The sequence below is a fragment of the Pseudoliparis swirei genome, chromosome 19, assembly GCF_029220125.1.
Source record: "Pseudoliparis swirei isolate HS2019 ecotype Mariana Trench chromosome 19, NWPU_hadal_v1, whole genome shotgun sequence".
Lineage (NCBI taxonomy): Eukaryota > Metazoa > Chordata > Actinopteri > Perciformes > Liparidae > Pseudoliparis > Pseudoliparis swirei.
In genome coordinates, this window is record NC_079406.1 from 27,553,410 (window position 1) to 27,570,325 (window position 16,916).

The window sequence follows — 16,916 nt, forward strand, 5'->3', positions numbered from 1 at the left end:
TTTGTATTTATTTATTATTTTAACTCAGTTAATTTACATCGAAGACGGGGTTGAAATATAATTTAAAAAAAACTTTATTTACAAAGACGATTACCTCACGTGTTGCGTTTTGCAGTTTAGTAACACGGCGCCGAGCGGTTAAAAAGAGATCGTCAGCCCGAATCCAAGAGGACACAAAGAAAAACACACAAATATGGAGAGTGGATCGGAGGTGGGCGTTAACCTGACGGAGAAAGGGGGAGGGGCCAACCCGGACGCTTCGCTCACTGTGCCTTTAAAACGAGAACCAACAGTTAAAAGTCTCAACCTGAAACGACAGTTCAGTCAACCGGACTTCATTAAAACAGTCAGAAATATAATAATCACCAGTCTGCGTCTGCGCAGTGGGACAGGCAGAATGACGTTTAATTATTTATTTTTTGTGGGATAATCGTAGCGAAGCGATCTACTTCCGGTTTGACTGACTCCCCCGGAGACGCTCGTCGGCCGAACTTCCGGTCGGTGCTCGTCGCTCCGCAACGCCGTTAACGTCCGTAGCGGGAACCCGTTAAAACGCCGTAAGCACCGGGTAAATAACGCGGGCTGACGACGCGGTTGTCCCACTACACCTGCGGCGCCGGCAACCGGCAACTAAACACCTCGAAGCAACAACAAAAACAACAACAAAAGCGAGGACAGTGAACGCCTCGCGAGGCCACTTCACTTGCAGTCCGTGCTTTCGGCTTCGGGACCTCGCATGAAGACGCCGCTTCGCCGGCTTCAGGTAAACGTCCTAAATACCTCGGAGCCGAGCAGCTCTGCCCCCCCCCCACCACCTTCATCACCCTCCCTCCTCCTCCTCCTCTCCCAAACCTCCACGCTTTCATTTCATCTCTCTCTCTGTTTTCTCTCTCTTATTTCCCTCTGGCTGCGTCTGCTCTCTTTACAAAGCCCCCGGAGCATTATCAGAACATTACGGCGCGCAGCATGTGTTTGATTAAAAAAAGTGTAAAGTTACAAATTAGTTAATAAAATCATTTAGGCCGATCGCTGCAAATGGTGATAAATGTCTTCCATATGTTCCCAATAAAACCCGCAAAGTGCCATGTGCCCGTCCCCTCTGTCTTCGCCCATAAACAAATAAATTAAAACAATTACCGCGCCGAGCGCCTCCCGTCTGTAATGAGCGCGCGGCCGCGTGAGCGACGTGACAGCGCTCGCTCTGCAGAGCGGCCCGTCTCTATCGAGAGGCTGGCGGCCATCTTGGTGATGAATCGCTGCTCCGGCTCGCGGCGCCGTCCGCTTGCTGGTCCCGGAGTCACCGGAGGGCCGCCTGCGTCTGGGCCGGGGCCCCCGGGGGCTGGAGGATCCACCAGAGTCCAGATGTACTACTAGAGGGACCAGAAGGGTCTCTGAGAGGTCCAGAGGATCTACAAGAGTCCAGAAGGGTCCAGAGGATCTACTAAAGTGTCCATAAGGGTCACTAAGGGGTCCAGAGGATCTACAAGAGTCCAGATGTACTACTAGAGGGTCCAGAGGATCTACAAGAGTCCAGATGTACTACTAGAGGGTCCAGAGGATCTACCAGAGTCCAGATGTACTACTAGAGGGACCAGAAGGGTCTCTGAGAGATCCAGAGGATCTACCAGAAGTCAGAAGGGTCCAGAGGATCTACTAAAGTGTCCATAAGGGTCACTAAGGGGTCCAGAGGATCTACAATAGTCCAGATGTACTACTAGAGGGTCCAGAGGATCTACCAGAGTCCAGATGTACTACTAGAGGGTCCAGAAGGGTCTCTGAGGGGTCCAGAGGATCTACCAGAAGTCAGAAGGGTCCAGAGGATCTACTAAAGTGTCCATAAGGGTCACTAAGGGGTCCAGAGGATCTGCCAGAGTCCAGATGTACTACTAGAGGGTCCAGAGGATCTACCAGAGTCCAGATGTACTACTAGAGGGTCCAGAAGGGTCTCTGAGGGGTCCAGAGGATCTACCAGAAATTAGAAGGGTCCAGAGGATCTACTAAAGTGTCCATAAGGGTCACTAAGGGGTACAGAGGATCTACAAGAGTCCAGATGTACTACTAGAGGGGTCCAGATGTTCTACTACAGGGACCAGAGCGGTCCCTCAGGGTCCAGATGATCTACTTCCTCTTCCTCTAGACTCTTCTAGAGCCTTCTTACAGTTCATTTCACACAGAACCTGGACTGGACCCCTCATCGGCCGGTTCCCCCCTCAGTGGGCCCGGTGGATCCGTCAGAGCAGGACCAGGAGAACCGCCGAGAAGCTGATAAGTGGACTTCTAGTCGGGGAATAAAGAACAATAAATACCTTTTAATCTTAAACGTCGTCGCTCCCCGTTTCATAATCTCTCAGCAGGAGTTATTGATTTCATCTCGTCTGTTTTTAATCTCTTTAATCAGCAGGTTTGAGTTAATGAACTCCATAAAACACGAGCAGCGGCGCCTCCATCCGCCACGCCAACAGGAAGTTGGGAAAAAAGTATATATATATAATTAAAAAAGCACAGCTTCACATGAAAATATTCTACATTACTTATCAATTGTATATAATGTTTGTAATACATTTAGATTTGTAAATATATATAAGTATATACAAATATAAATGAATTATTGGCAACTAAATGGTGTATACATTTATATTTACATAGATATATATTAATTATTAGCAGCTAAATGTTATATACATTTATATAAATATATATATACATGTATATAAATATATATATGAATGCGTATATGAATTGTTAGCAGCTAAATGTATACATTAATATATATATATATAACTAAATATATACATAAATATATGAATTATTGGCAGCTAAATGGTGTATTTATTTATACATAAATACATATATGAATTAATATGTATATGAATTATTAGCAGCTAAATGGTATATATATGTATATAAATATATACATAAACTATATATATATATATATATTATTGGCAGCTAAATGTTTTTAATTAATCTCAAATGATGAATTTTTAGGATGTTCCATCCCTTGTGTCATAAGATGTGGAGTTAAGTTATTAAATGTGGAGTCAAGTGATTAAATGTGGAGGAATGTTTTGACCTGTCGGGTCTCGTCTGCTGATGTTTCACATCTGGATTATTATCGCTCCATCAGAAACATCTGAAACTGAAGCTGAACGTTTTTCTTCAGTCAGAAGAGAAACGAGTCGTTTCTGTTGATGTTATTTAATAAGAACTGGCAGTGAACTGGTGGTGCGTTCAGGGCCACGAGTTGAGAGGAGATGACATCCGATAATAAACCGTTATTGATACTCAGCTGTTGCAGCAAAACGTCATTTATTAGAAGTGCATCAATTCAAAATAAGAATATAGAAACAATTCACGCAATACGAGGAACTTTAACCGCCATGTTGTGAAGGACTCATGAGAAAATGTTTATTTATGTCGAAAACTATAAAAAATCGACATTAAATATAATAAGAATCCTTATATATTCAGAATGTTTAGCCCTGATCGTGCAATTTAAAGAGACATCAAAATCTCCATAAAAATAATATATAATAATGATAATAATAATATATAATCAGAATGTTTAATAAAAATGTAATTTATAGACTTATATTTGAAAATAATATATACTAATATATACTTATAATAATATATATAATCAGAATGTTTAATAAAATGTAATTTACAGACTTTTGAATACAAATAATATATGATAATAATATATATAATCAGAATGTTGAATACAAATTTAATTCATAGACTTGTATATACAAATTGTATTTAATAATAATATATATAATCAGAATACTTAATAAAAATGCAATTTACAGACTTTTATAAACAAATAATATATATATAATCAGAATGTTTAATAAAAATGTAATTTACAGACTTTTATATGAAAATAATATATTATAATAATATATATAATCAGAATGTTTAATTTAAAAAAAAGTAATTTACAGACCTCCGCCCTGATCGTGCAATTTAAAGAGGCATTAAAATCTCCATAAAAATATATATAATAATAATATATATAATCATAATGTTTAATAAAAATGTAATTTATAGACTTTTATCATGCATCAAGTGGGGAAAGGCCCCCAAATAATGTTGTTTCCGTACGTATTTTATTTAGTTCACGTATAGTTAAATTAATAATCTGATGTTTTTCTTCACTGGGTTTTTAGCATTAGCGTTAGCGTTAGCATGGAGGAGCCTGTCTTCAGGACTCACCTGGTCACCTCAGGTACTCCCGCCGAGTGACAGGAGTAAATAAAACAGACTTTGTGTCTTCATTAAAACATTTAATGGTTTCACCTCTGAAGGTCTGCTGTGGGGGGGGGGGGGGGGGGTGGATTTGGGACAAAGCCACAGTTTTAATGGGACTCAGGTAATGGTCCTTACACTGGCCGAGGTGGGGGGGGGGGGGTCCAGGTTTCTGTCCACTGACCTTCACAGCACTGCAGCCGGTCGTCTGGACTCAGCAGATCAAAATGTATAAAAACCACAGAAGAAGCAGACGAGAGGAAATGAGCCTTTTAATGGAGGCGTTTATTAAGAGGTGCAGAAGAAGAGGGGGGGTGAGGGGAGGGGGGGGTCAAGTGGTTTAAAGACGTGAGTCTGAATGTAATGAAATACTTTTTTTATTCACGTCTATATATATTCATATATATTTGAATATATATATATAAAATGTGTTATCTCATTGTGATATATATATATATATATATATATATCACAATCAGAGATGGGATTCAACAACTTTTACAAAGTCTGGAAAAAAGACTCCTACAAGACTCCTTCAAGGTTCCTCCAAGGCTCCGGAGCGACACACAACATCCGTGCTTCGCTTGTCAACAGGAAGTGTTGCCGAACACACACACACACACACACACACACACACACACACACACACACACACACACACACACACACACAGACAGCCTCCGTGTGTTCAGTTGATCAGCTTCTGATGAAGGATCACACACCTCCACAAGGTTTGTCCCTGAGAGCTGCTTCAAGGAGCTCGGTGCGTGTGTGTGTGTGTGTGTGTGTGTGTGTGTGTGTGTGTGTGTGTGTGTGTGTGTGTGTGTGTGTGTGTGTGTGTGTGTGTGTGTGTGTGTGTGTGAGCAGTGGGAGACAGGGGGGTTAGTGAACGAGAGGAAACTGCCTCTTGTCTTCTCCAGTTTGGGGCGTCCAGATGGGAAGTCATTTTTTATTCGTCTTGAGGCGGCGCTTCACATCTGGCGGCCCAGATGTCTAATGAATACGGGAGCGGGCCGGGCTGTCGCCTCATTAATACTGCACTCGCGCGGGGGAGCCCGGTCCCGGCCCGGCTGCGTCGTACCGACCGCCGCCGCCGCCGCGTCCCGGGCGCGGCGGCGGCGGCGGCGCCGGAGCAGGACGTGCCCGCTGCCGGCGCTCCTCCGGGCCCGGCGCCCGGCAGCTGGCGCCCCGCAGGAACAAAGCTGCCGCACTTTGTCGGCCTAATGCCTCCCCGCGTTGTCACTTAAGGTCTTTATTGGTATTAATTGATACGATCGGAGGAACTTCGCCTCCCCCAACATCATCACCCCCCCCCCCCCTCACCCCTCTAACAGGTGGTCAGGAGGCTCCGCCCCCTCTTCGAGGTGAAGGGTTTCGCAGGCGATGCACACGTTTATCTTTTTATCTTTCATCGCTTCTCGTTCCCCCCCCCCCCCCGTGCTGCAGGACAGAAAACTAATATTATTTAAAATAAAATAATTTGGGATGTTTAAACCTCTCATGTGAGAACCATAAAGGGTGAAGGCGTCTCGCCCTCTGAAGGTCGTCACTGCAGACGTTAATATGTTAATGTGTGAGGTAATAAAGGGACGACGTGACCTTCAGAGCTCAGTGATCAGAGCATCACTTCCTGTCTGGCATGAGCTCAAAGCTCCGTGACACCATCACATTCTGGACTAGCGGAGGCGTCTGGTGCACCTGGGCAGGTGCGACGTCTTAATGTTACGTTAAATAACGACTCCTCGGTCAATCGGCCGTGAAGGAGTCGACTCACGAGGCGGAGGAAAACCAGAACGGTGTAAATCGGAGCAGCAGATCTGGAGACGTGTTGATTTGGATCCTACGTTTCCCACAATGCACCTGGGTCACCTCTCCCATTAGAGTGGACGACCTCCTTCGTGTCTCGGGGTTTTGAGCGGCTGCTGAAGTCAAACTGGGACTTTATCGTGGATAAAAAAACATGCGTTCCCTTTGAAGTGCGCTTCCTGTTTCCTGCCCCGCGTGTACTTCACTGACCGTCGGCCGTCGGGGAACTCTGGCTAATTTGGCCCCATTTCACGGGTCGTTTCTCCCTCATAACATATTGATTCAGTCATTTAAAGGACACTTGGCTTTGTAGGGGGGGGGGGGGGGGCATCCCATAGTAAGCAGGTTAACGTCCTGGAATAAACTGTCTGTAAATATGATCTCAATATCCAGCCTACTGTCTACATATGTGACACAATATGTTATATTATAATAAATTATACAATTATTGGTTTCATTCTTTTCATCTTTGTTGCTTCTCTTGTGCTCCAACAACCCAAATGTCAGCTGGGATTTGAATGCATCACATCGGGGATCAACAAAGGGTTAAATTATCTTGCACTGGCTCCCAGTAAAATCAAGAATCACTTTTAAAATTCTTCTCTTAACCTACAAAGCCTTGATTGGTGATGCTCCATCATATCTTAAGGAGCTTGTAGTACCATATTGCCCCACTAGAGAGCTACGCTCACTAAATGCGGGACTACTTGTAGTTCCTAGAGTCTTAAAAAGTAGAATGGGAGCCAGAGCCTTTAGTTATCAAGCTCCTCTTTTATGGAACCAGCTTCCACCTTCAGTCCGGGAGGCAGACAGTCACCTCGTTTAAGAGTAGACTTAAGACCTTCCTCTTTGACAGAGCTTATAGTTAGGGCTGAATCAGGTTTGCCCTGGTCCAGCCCCTTGATATGCTGCTATAGGCTTATAGCTGCCGGGGGACGTTTAGGATGCACTGAGCACCTATCTCCTCTTTCCTCTCCTTAAGGATGAATTTTCATCTCTCAATCACACGTTACTAACTCTGCTTTCTCCCCGGAGTCCTTTTGACTTCACGTCTCATGGGGTCATCGGACCCTATGAGACGACATAGATCCTATCTGCCTGATGGATCGTCTGGGTCGCGGAATTCCTGCTCCTGACTACGCCACTGTCCTGTTGAGACTCCGCCCACTGTTGAGACTCCGCCTCCTCCTCCCCACCGCCATCTGCCTGATGGATCGTGGAGGTCTCCATCGTGGAATATGCCTACTATGAACTATTCATACACTCTGTCATATTCATTGAATGTATTTTAACTCTAAATCTGTCCTTCTGTACACATTACATCTATTGCATCTGTCCATCCTAGGAGAGGGATCCTCCTCTGTTGCTCTCCTCCAGGTTTCTTCCCTTTTTTTCCCCCTGAAGGGTTATTTGGGAGTTTTTCCTGGTCCGATGTGAGGTTTTGGGGCAGGAATGTCTATGTGTACAGATTGTAAAGCACTCCGAGACAAATTTGTAATTTGTGAAATTTGGCTATACAAATAAACTGAATTGAATTGAATTATCTTTATCAATTAATGCGGGGACGCGGAATTCTTCAGACAAATAATTGTTGTTTATTTTTTTTCTTCTCAACGTTAAAAACATCTTTGTTCTTTATTTTATTTTATCTGTAAAAAGGTTTTTATTCTGTCTAAAATCTGCTTTATGAATAAATATTATTATGTTCATTATTATTAATATAAAAAAGCAAACAGAAGTTGTTCTTTCGGGTCGTTGTGCGTTTGCTTTTCTCTGTGTGGGGTTTGGCTCCTCCGGGCCACCGTACTTTGACTTCATCTTTACCTCATATTCCTCAAAAACATTAAAGCTTAAACTCTACATTCGTGATGTGATACCTGTCACAGAGCGTGTCCCCGTCAGTTCATACTCCATAATAAAATCTGTGTGGAGAGAAAAAAATATTCATTTACAGTGAATTAATTGACGTAAACTCGTCGTTAGGAACATTAATAGATTTTCGTGGATTAAAGTGTGTCGGAGATAATTTTCACTCCGACACGTCAAACTGACAGAAACAACTTTTAATTAAATTAAAATGAAGTTGATGAAGAAGACGAAGACGCTGTGAAGCATCCTGTGACTCTAAATGACCATGAAGCATAAATAATGACATCATGCTGTATAGAAGAAGACGTGAAACTAGAGGCTGAGACATAAACTCATGTTTACAATATTTACTAAGGGAATACATCAAGAGAAATAGAGTCACTATATAGACTTCTATATAACCAGAGGAGCTGGTGGTCAGGAGAGAGAATGCAGCTTTAACACATGAAGCGTAGACTTCTATACAACCAGAGGAGCCCTCTCTGGTTGTATAGAAGTCAGGAGAACGAGCTCTCAGAGAGCGGTCGCTCGCCCCTCAGGACGGAGACATCGACTTTGATCGCGGCGCGATGTTCAGGAAAACATCGGAGACACGCGCTGCTAATGCGTCTTTAAATATACAGTCGGATCAATTATAAATATGTATATATATATTATTTTTAGCCGTGGGGACGTCAGTCGGCACCGGATAATTAATGTGATTGTCGTTTGACTCTTTTTGTCTCTTTTTATTTTAATACTCTTGTGGATTTCTGTCCACTTCCTGTTCCCATCAGATCAGAACATTTGAGTTATCGCAATAAACAAAGTAAAAACACGCCTTTATTTCAAGAGTTTGTTGTCTTCATGTCACATTATTTTTTTGATTATGCTTCATAATGATGAAGAATAAAGGACACTTTATATTCTGAGATTAAAGCGACAGATCTTCAAATTAAAGAGATTAGGAAATCGTACATTTATGATAAAACCCGAAATTTAAGAAAATCGAGTCTTTTAGGTAATGGAGAGAATCCTTTCAAAATTAAGTTCTCTCTTCACAGGATGTTCAGTTAGGATTACACAATAAAACTGCAATGTTAATACATTATTATATGCCAAGGAAACTCTTGTAAAGGAGATATGTAGTCTCATGAGGCTTTTCCTGGTTAAATAAAAATGAAAAATATACATATATACATCTATATATATATATCAGTGTTCAAAGAAAGATGTATGTATTATAGGATCTTTACAACTTTAAAAATACAATTTTAAATGAAGGTAATAGTGTAATAGTTTTCCTTTGACACTTTTGTGAGGACGTTTGTCTAAAACAACGACATCTTTAACTTTATGATCAATATTGTGTACATTATTTCTTAAATGACAATAACTGAAGCGTGGACATTCGTTCAAAATAAATATGAGATTTGTAAAAGAAATTACGCAAAAATAGGGGAATTTATATAGAAAGTGTGGACATTTATACACAAAAGTGTGGATGTTTGCATAAATTAAGACATTTAAGAAGTTATAAACATCCCCCCCCCCCCCCCCCCCACGTCAGCGTATCGAGCACCAAGCAGTAAAATGTGTCCTGAACGTCTCAGGGACAAACTCTGTGGTCTTCCTGTCCTGTATTAATATTCATGTTGAGTGGTGGGGGGGGGGGGGGGGTGAAGGGCAGCGCGGCGGCAGCTGCTCGGCGGCGCCGTTCTCCGGGCACCGGTGCCGCCGCCGCCGTCGGAGGAGGGAAAGGTCACCTCCTCTAAAGCTCTCGGACAGGTGGCTCCGGCTGCCGCTCCAGATGTTCCGGGTTTGTCCCCTTCAGCGTCCCGTAGATCTGGTTTCCACGGCGACACGCCGCGACCCCGGCAGGAGGCGGAGGCTCTGATCTCCGGCTCCGGGACACGTGTTCCCCCAAAATCAGTTCAACTTTCTTTCTCCTGCTAAAGGTTCTCTGTAGTTTTATCATCAAAGAGGACAAAGATGAAGACGAAGATGAAGATACGTGAATAAACAAGAAGTGGACAAAATAACAGAAACACCTGGACAGTGTTCTGATGTTTGTAATCGCAGTTTTGTTTCAAGCTATAATTTAATTTGTTTGTTTATCATATTGAACATTTATTAAAACATGTCGTATTTTGTTTAAAGTTACGTGCAAATAACCCAGAAAAGTTACTTATATGTACAAAACATAGGTATGTATTTATTATTGGATATTTATTCATATATAAATATATATTAATCTATCAACAGCACATTTTGAAATGGTTCTTAGGACTTAAAATTTATATTTATAAAGAAAAGCAGATGTAACAGAATGTAAAGATGTAAATATATAAGTGTTTTTAATGTGGTTATAATATTTCATATTAATTTACTGCAACAAACAATGTAAACTATAACTATCATGTAAACAAGCTACTGAAAGCTTTGAATTATTATTAATTATTATTAATGATCAAGCATTTATTACATCTGACATATTTACTAAACTTATTATATTATATATTTCTGCCATCTAATATTTATTCATACATAATTCATACATGTAGATGTGGTTATTGTATTTGCATTATAGCTCCGCCCCCCCCCCCCCGAAATAAATCACATAAAGTACAAACAAGAGATGTTTTGAATTTCACAAATAGCTTCACAAGTGAAACGCCATTTATAAAGTGATGATTGCCCCCCCCCCCGTCAGCTTGTGTTCCATCCATAAATGATCAGAATGAAATAAATAAGTCATCCCGACATGTTTGACGGATGAATTATGGAAACATTGTTTTTCTTTACGTTCCTTTGTCTGTGAACTCGACCCGAAGGCGTCTTCAGACGCTCGCTCTCTCTCGGCTGTGAACTCCAAGCCGGCCCCGCTCGCCCCGTTCGCTCGTACTCGTGCCTTCAGGCGGAACTCAGGGTTTAACGGGAAACAAAACACAAACATGTAAACTTGCAAATCAAGACGAGTCCACTCCGAGATGCCTGGGACGGACATGTGAGATGCTGGAATGAAGAGAGGAGACCGTGGATTGTATTCATGATCTGGGACTAAAGCTGTAGAGGGAGGACATTTATGAAAAGTGAGGACATTTATGTAAAGTGAGGACATTTATGAAAAGTGAGGACATTTATGTAAAGTGAGGACATTTATGAAAAGTGAGGACATTGATATAAATTGATGGTATTTATGAAAAGTGAGGACATTTATGAAAAGTGAGGACATTTATGTAAAGTGAGGACATTTATATAAATTGATGGTATGTATGTAAAGTGAGGACATTTATATAAAGTGAGGACATTTATTTAAAGTGATGGTATTTATTTAAAGTGAGGACATTTATGTAAAGTGATGGTATTTATTTAAAGTGAGGACATTTATGTAAAGTGAGGACATTTATGAAAAGTGAGGACATTTATGAAAAGTGAGGACATTTATGTAAAGTGATGGTATTTATTTAAAGTGAGGACATTTATGTAAAGTGATGGTATTTATGTAAAGTGATGGTATTTATTTAAAGTGAGGACATTCCTGGGACATTGTGTAAAGTGTGTGTCTGTTGTTTGAACACAGCTGACAGACAGTAGAGGGAAGACCGTGTGGAGGATCCACATGTGGAGCTGCTGATGTTACTGTGATGAACACATCTGACCACCAGGGGGCAGACGGCCTGAACACACACACACACACACACACACACACACACACACACACACACACACACACACACACACACACACACACACACACACACACAGACTGAGTGTCAGCAATATAAAGACTGCTCAGGGCTGCAGACCTGGGCTGGTCACATGGTCACAGTCACATGGTCACAGTCACATGGTCACAGTCACATGGTCACATGGTCACAGTCACATGACCACAGTCACATGGTCACAGTCACATGGTCACAGTCACATGGTCACATGGTCACAGTCACATGACCACAGTCACATGGTCACAGTCACATGGTCACAGTCACATGGTCACAGTCACATGGTCACAGTCACATGACCACAGTCACATGGTCACAGTCACATGATCACAGTCACTTGGTCACATGGTCACAGTCACATGGGTCTGTCGGCCTCCAGAGAACAAAGTCGGTAACATGTCCTTACAAGTCACGCACAGTGTGTGTGCCAGTGTCTCTGTATGTGTGTGTGTGTGTGTGAGGGAGAGCATGAAGGAAACAGAATTGAAAAAAATACAGTCTCTACTGCATGTCTTTACTGTCTTTACTGTCCTCTACTTTTGTAACCTCTCGGTGACTACGTAACCCGGCGTTCTCCTCCTGCCCCGACGTGTTAACGAGGTGTCGCCCTCCACGCCGGCGGCGATGCTTTGGTAACACTCCGGGTCCCTGCTAGACGCAGCGGAGGGGCTAATTAACCCTCCTGATTACTTGAATTAACCCCGACACATTAGAGCTCATCAGAGTCGTGTGACGAGTTTTCCTCCCAAGCCCCTGAACTCAACACCGACGTGTCGAGGAGTCTCTGCAGGCCGCAGGAAGTGATGTCAGAGCTGCTCACAGCTGATCCCAGGTCTGCTCTGCATCCTGAGCAGACGGAGGCGGAGGGAGTCGACCGAGTGGTGAGTCGGTCCTGCATCTTACACGAAATGTCAGAATGAAAAGAAACTGATTAGAAAACCCAAATATCAATTAAAAAAACATCTGCAAAAATCAAAATAATCGCAACCAAATTGTTTTGTGTGATTCTGTTTCCCGTGGAGGACGATGTGTCCCTGGAAGGATGTCCTCATTGACCTCCATTCATAAAGATCAGTTATTACTCTTATTAGTAATAATGTATTAGTAATCCTTGATCAACAGAAGTTTTATGTTTGGAAAATATTATTTAATGTTCATGACGTCATGTCAGTGTTTAAGTTTAAGTCAACAGACGAGAAAAACTGCTGATAAAATTTAAATAAGATGAAAACAGTGAGATGTGTTGGACCTGTGGATGGAAAGTCGAGATTTACAAAAAGTCACAATATTGAATAGAAATTAAAAAAGGCATCTAAAACTTGCTTTATGTCTATTTGGATTAAAATAAAAAAATAACAAACAAATATAAATATAGGAAAAAACGATTAAACATAAAAATGCAATAATGATAACATAGATATTATTATTAACAATAGTATTTTTGATTGTACAAATATATAATAATAATACTAATAATACTAATAATACTACTACTACTACTAATAATAATAATAATGATTTAACAAACCAATCCAATATTTAAATTGTTTAACAACAAAATATCCAAACAATAAATAAACAAAGGAACATCGTGGATCGCTGGTTGGTCGTCGCTTCACTCTCTTCTGTGAGGAAGAGGAGGGAACACACCGGAGGGCTCAGGAGCCTCTTCTTCCTCGTCGACTCCTCTTCTTCGTCTATCTGCTCAGGGTGACACACGAGCTGGAGGTGGGAACTAACAACAGAAATATTAAGAAAGTCGTTCCGATTAACAGATAGAGATAATTCCAGTAATGAGATTATGATGAGTCTGAGTGGAACACCCCCCCCCCCCCCCCCCGGGACGACCAGCGTCCTCTTGTCCGACATGAAGCCACTCGTGTTTTCATAATCCGGTTCACATTTCATTACTGAGAAGGTGAACTTTAATAAATTGGCTTTGGCTGCAAGAACAAATAAGAAATGGTTATTAATCTAATCCTCTCACTGCTTTTTTTCACATTAGAACTCTTAAATATAATAAACTTGATGGACATTATATATAAATATATATATACTGTATAATATATATATATATATATTATATATAAAATGTATATCCTCCAAGCTTACCAATTAACTTTTATTAATATTTACTTATTAGTATTTACTTATTTCTTTGCTGTTGTGATCACATTTTTGACTTTGCCATTATTGTGTATTTATTGTCCGTTATTATAACTATGAATAAATAAGATGCAGTAAAAGTTGACCTCGTAAGAAAATCTCCATAAACAAAGACATTTCTTTTGGATTTTTAAGAAATAAGAATTATCTGAATCAGAGGGGTTACACATGAGTGATTGGGTTTGGATATTTGTGGTGTTCCCCAGGGCTCAGTGTTGGGGCCACTTATGTTTTGCCTTTATTGCATGTAAAAAAATTACAATTTACTTTATTTGTATTTCGATGTGCCACAAACATGGTAAATAACAACGAGATACAGATGAATGAAAAGTAAACACTTTGTATAAACAACAAACAAACAAAGCTTCTATTTTTTTATATTTATTTGACATGAGAATTTGAGTGATAATAGAAAACAAATTGTGTTGAAAACAACACAAAATGGCGTCAAATAACACCTCAGCGCTTATAAAAAGACATATTTCAGGAATCAGGCTTCGATGTTCGCGTTAGCCGAGCGACGTGACGCGCTGGGAGGAAGTTTACACAAATAAAACCAACCAGTTCATCGTCTGATTCTGTTTACTTGAAACGACGTGTGAAGTTCCCCCCGCTCGCCGGTCTGCAGGCCGTCTGACTGACGAGCGCGTCGCAGCTCATCCGACGGCTAATGAAGACACGTTTTTAAAAAACACGCCGACAGGAAACCTGCTGCAGGCGGAGTGTGACTTTCTCACCTGCGCGGCGGAGACGTGAGCGCGGAGCTGCTGACATGTTGGACCTCCAGGAGACGGCAGACGACAGAGTGCAAAAGAACGACGGCAAAATACTCTTTAATAAACAGAGCGGCTGTTAAAACACGAGCGTGATGGCCAGGAGGCAGAAATACATGTGAAGTCATTAGCATGTACTCACGCGCCATGAAGTACTCACTCTGAGGTACTAGTACTTCACTGGAGTATTACCTTAGCATGTACTCACGCGCCATGAAGTACTCACTCTGAGGTACTAGTACTTCACTGGAGTATTACCTGAGCATGTACTCACGCGCCATGAAGTACTCACTCTGAGGTACTAGTACTTCACTGGAGTATTACCTTAGCATGTACTCACGCGCCATGAAGTACTCACTCTGAGGTACTAGTACTTCACTGGAGTATTACCTTAGCATGTACTCACGAGCCATGAAGTACTCACTCTGAGGTACTAGTACTTCACTGGAGTATTACCTTAGCATGTACTCACGCGCCATGAAGTACTCACTCTGAGGTACTAGTACTTCACTGGAGTATTACCTTAGCATGTACTCACGAGCCATGAAGTACTCACTCTGAGGTACTAGTACTTCACTGGAGTATTACCTTAGCATGTACTCACGAGCCATGAAGTACTCACTCTGAGGTACTAGTACTCACTGGAGCATTACCTTAGCATGTACTCACGGCCATGAAGTACTCACTCTGAGGTACTAGTACTTCACTGGAGTATTACCTTAGCATGTACTCACGCCATGAAGTACTCACCTGAGGTACTAGTACTCACTGGAGTATTACCTTAGCATGTACTCACGCCATGAAGTACTCACTCTGAGGTACTAGTACTTCACTGGAGTATTACCTTAGCATGTACTCACGAGCCATGAAGTACTCACTCTGAGGTACTAGTACTTCACTGGAGTATTACCTTAGCATGTACTCACGAGCCATGAAGTACTCACTCTGAGGTACTAGTACTTCACTGGAGTATTACATTAACATGTACTCACGAGCCATGAAGTACTCACTCTGAGGTACTAGTACTTCACTGGAGTATTACCTTAGCATGTACTCACGAGCCATGAAGTACTCACTCTGAGGTACTAGTACTTCACTGGAGTATTACATTAACATGTACTCACGAGCCATGAAGTACTCACTCTGAGGTACTAGTACTTCACTGGAGTATTACATTAACATGTACTCACGAGCCATGAAGTACTCACCTGAGGTAGTACTTCACTGGAGTATTACCTTAGCATGTACTCACGCGCCATGAAGTACTCACTCTGAGGTACTAGTACTTCACTGGAGTATTACATTAGCATGTACTCACGCCATGAAGTACTCACTCTGAGGCTAGTACTTCACTGGAGTATTACCAGCATGTACTCACGAGCCATGAAGTACTCACTCTGAGGTACTAGTACTCACTGGAGTATTACCTTAGCATGTACTCACGCCATGAAGTACTCACTCTGAGGTACTAGTACTTCACTGGAGTATTACCTTAGCATGTACTCACGCCCATGAAGTACTCACTCTGAGGTACTAGTACTTCACTGGAGTATTACATTAGCATGTACTCACGCCATGAAGTACTCACCTGAGGTACTAGTACTCACTGGAGTATTACCTTAGCATGTACTCACGCCATGAAGTACTCACTCTGAGGTACTAGTACTTCACTGGAGTATTACCTTAGCATGTACTCACGAGCCATGAAGTACTCACTCTGAGGTACTAGTACTTCACTGGAGTATTACATTAGCATGTACTCACGCCATGAAGTACTCACCTGAGGTACTAGTACTTCACTGGAGTATTACCTTAGCATGTACTCACGAGCCATGAAGTACTCACTCTGAGGTACTAGTACTTCACTGGAGTATTACATTAGCATGTACTCACGCGCCATGAAGTACTCACTCTGAGGTACTAGTACTTCACTGGAGTATTACCTTAGCATGTACTCACGCGCCATGAAGTACTCACTCTGAGGTACTAGTACTTCACTGGAGTATTACATTAACATGTACTCACGCGCCTTGAAGTACTCACTCTGAGGTACTAGTACTTCACTGGAGTATTACCTTAGCATGTACTCACGCGCCATGAAGTACTCACTCTGAGGTACTAGTACTTCACTGGAGTATTACCTTAGCATGTACTCACGCGCCATGAAGTACTCACTCTGAGGTACTAGTACTTCACTGGAGTATTACCTTGTTCTGCTCATGTAACTTCCACATCTTAGCTACATACTATTTAGTTATTTATCTTCTTATTTATGTGCTTTAGAATGATTGGAGTTATTTTGTTCTTTGAGGACACAAGTGCATTGTGGGTAATGTAGTCTCCAGTC

General features: G+C 41.7%; 1 long non-coding RNA gene across 1 annotated transcript; it reads left to right on the plus strand.

The window, feature by feature from the left end:
- The first annotated feature begins 402 nt into the window (after positions 1-402).
- Positions 403-2,320, plus strand: LOC130209357 (uncharacterized). Its single transcript, XR_008834589.1, has 2 exons — positions 403-763; positions 2,175-2,320. It is a non-coding gene; the product is annotated as an uncharacterized LOC130209357 (long non-coding RNA).
- The last annotated feature ends 14,596 nt before the right edge of the window (positions 2,321-16,916 follow it).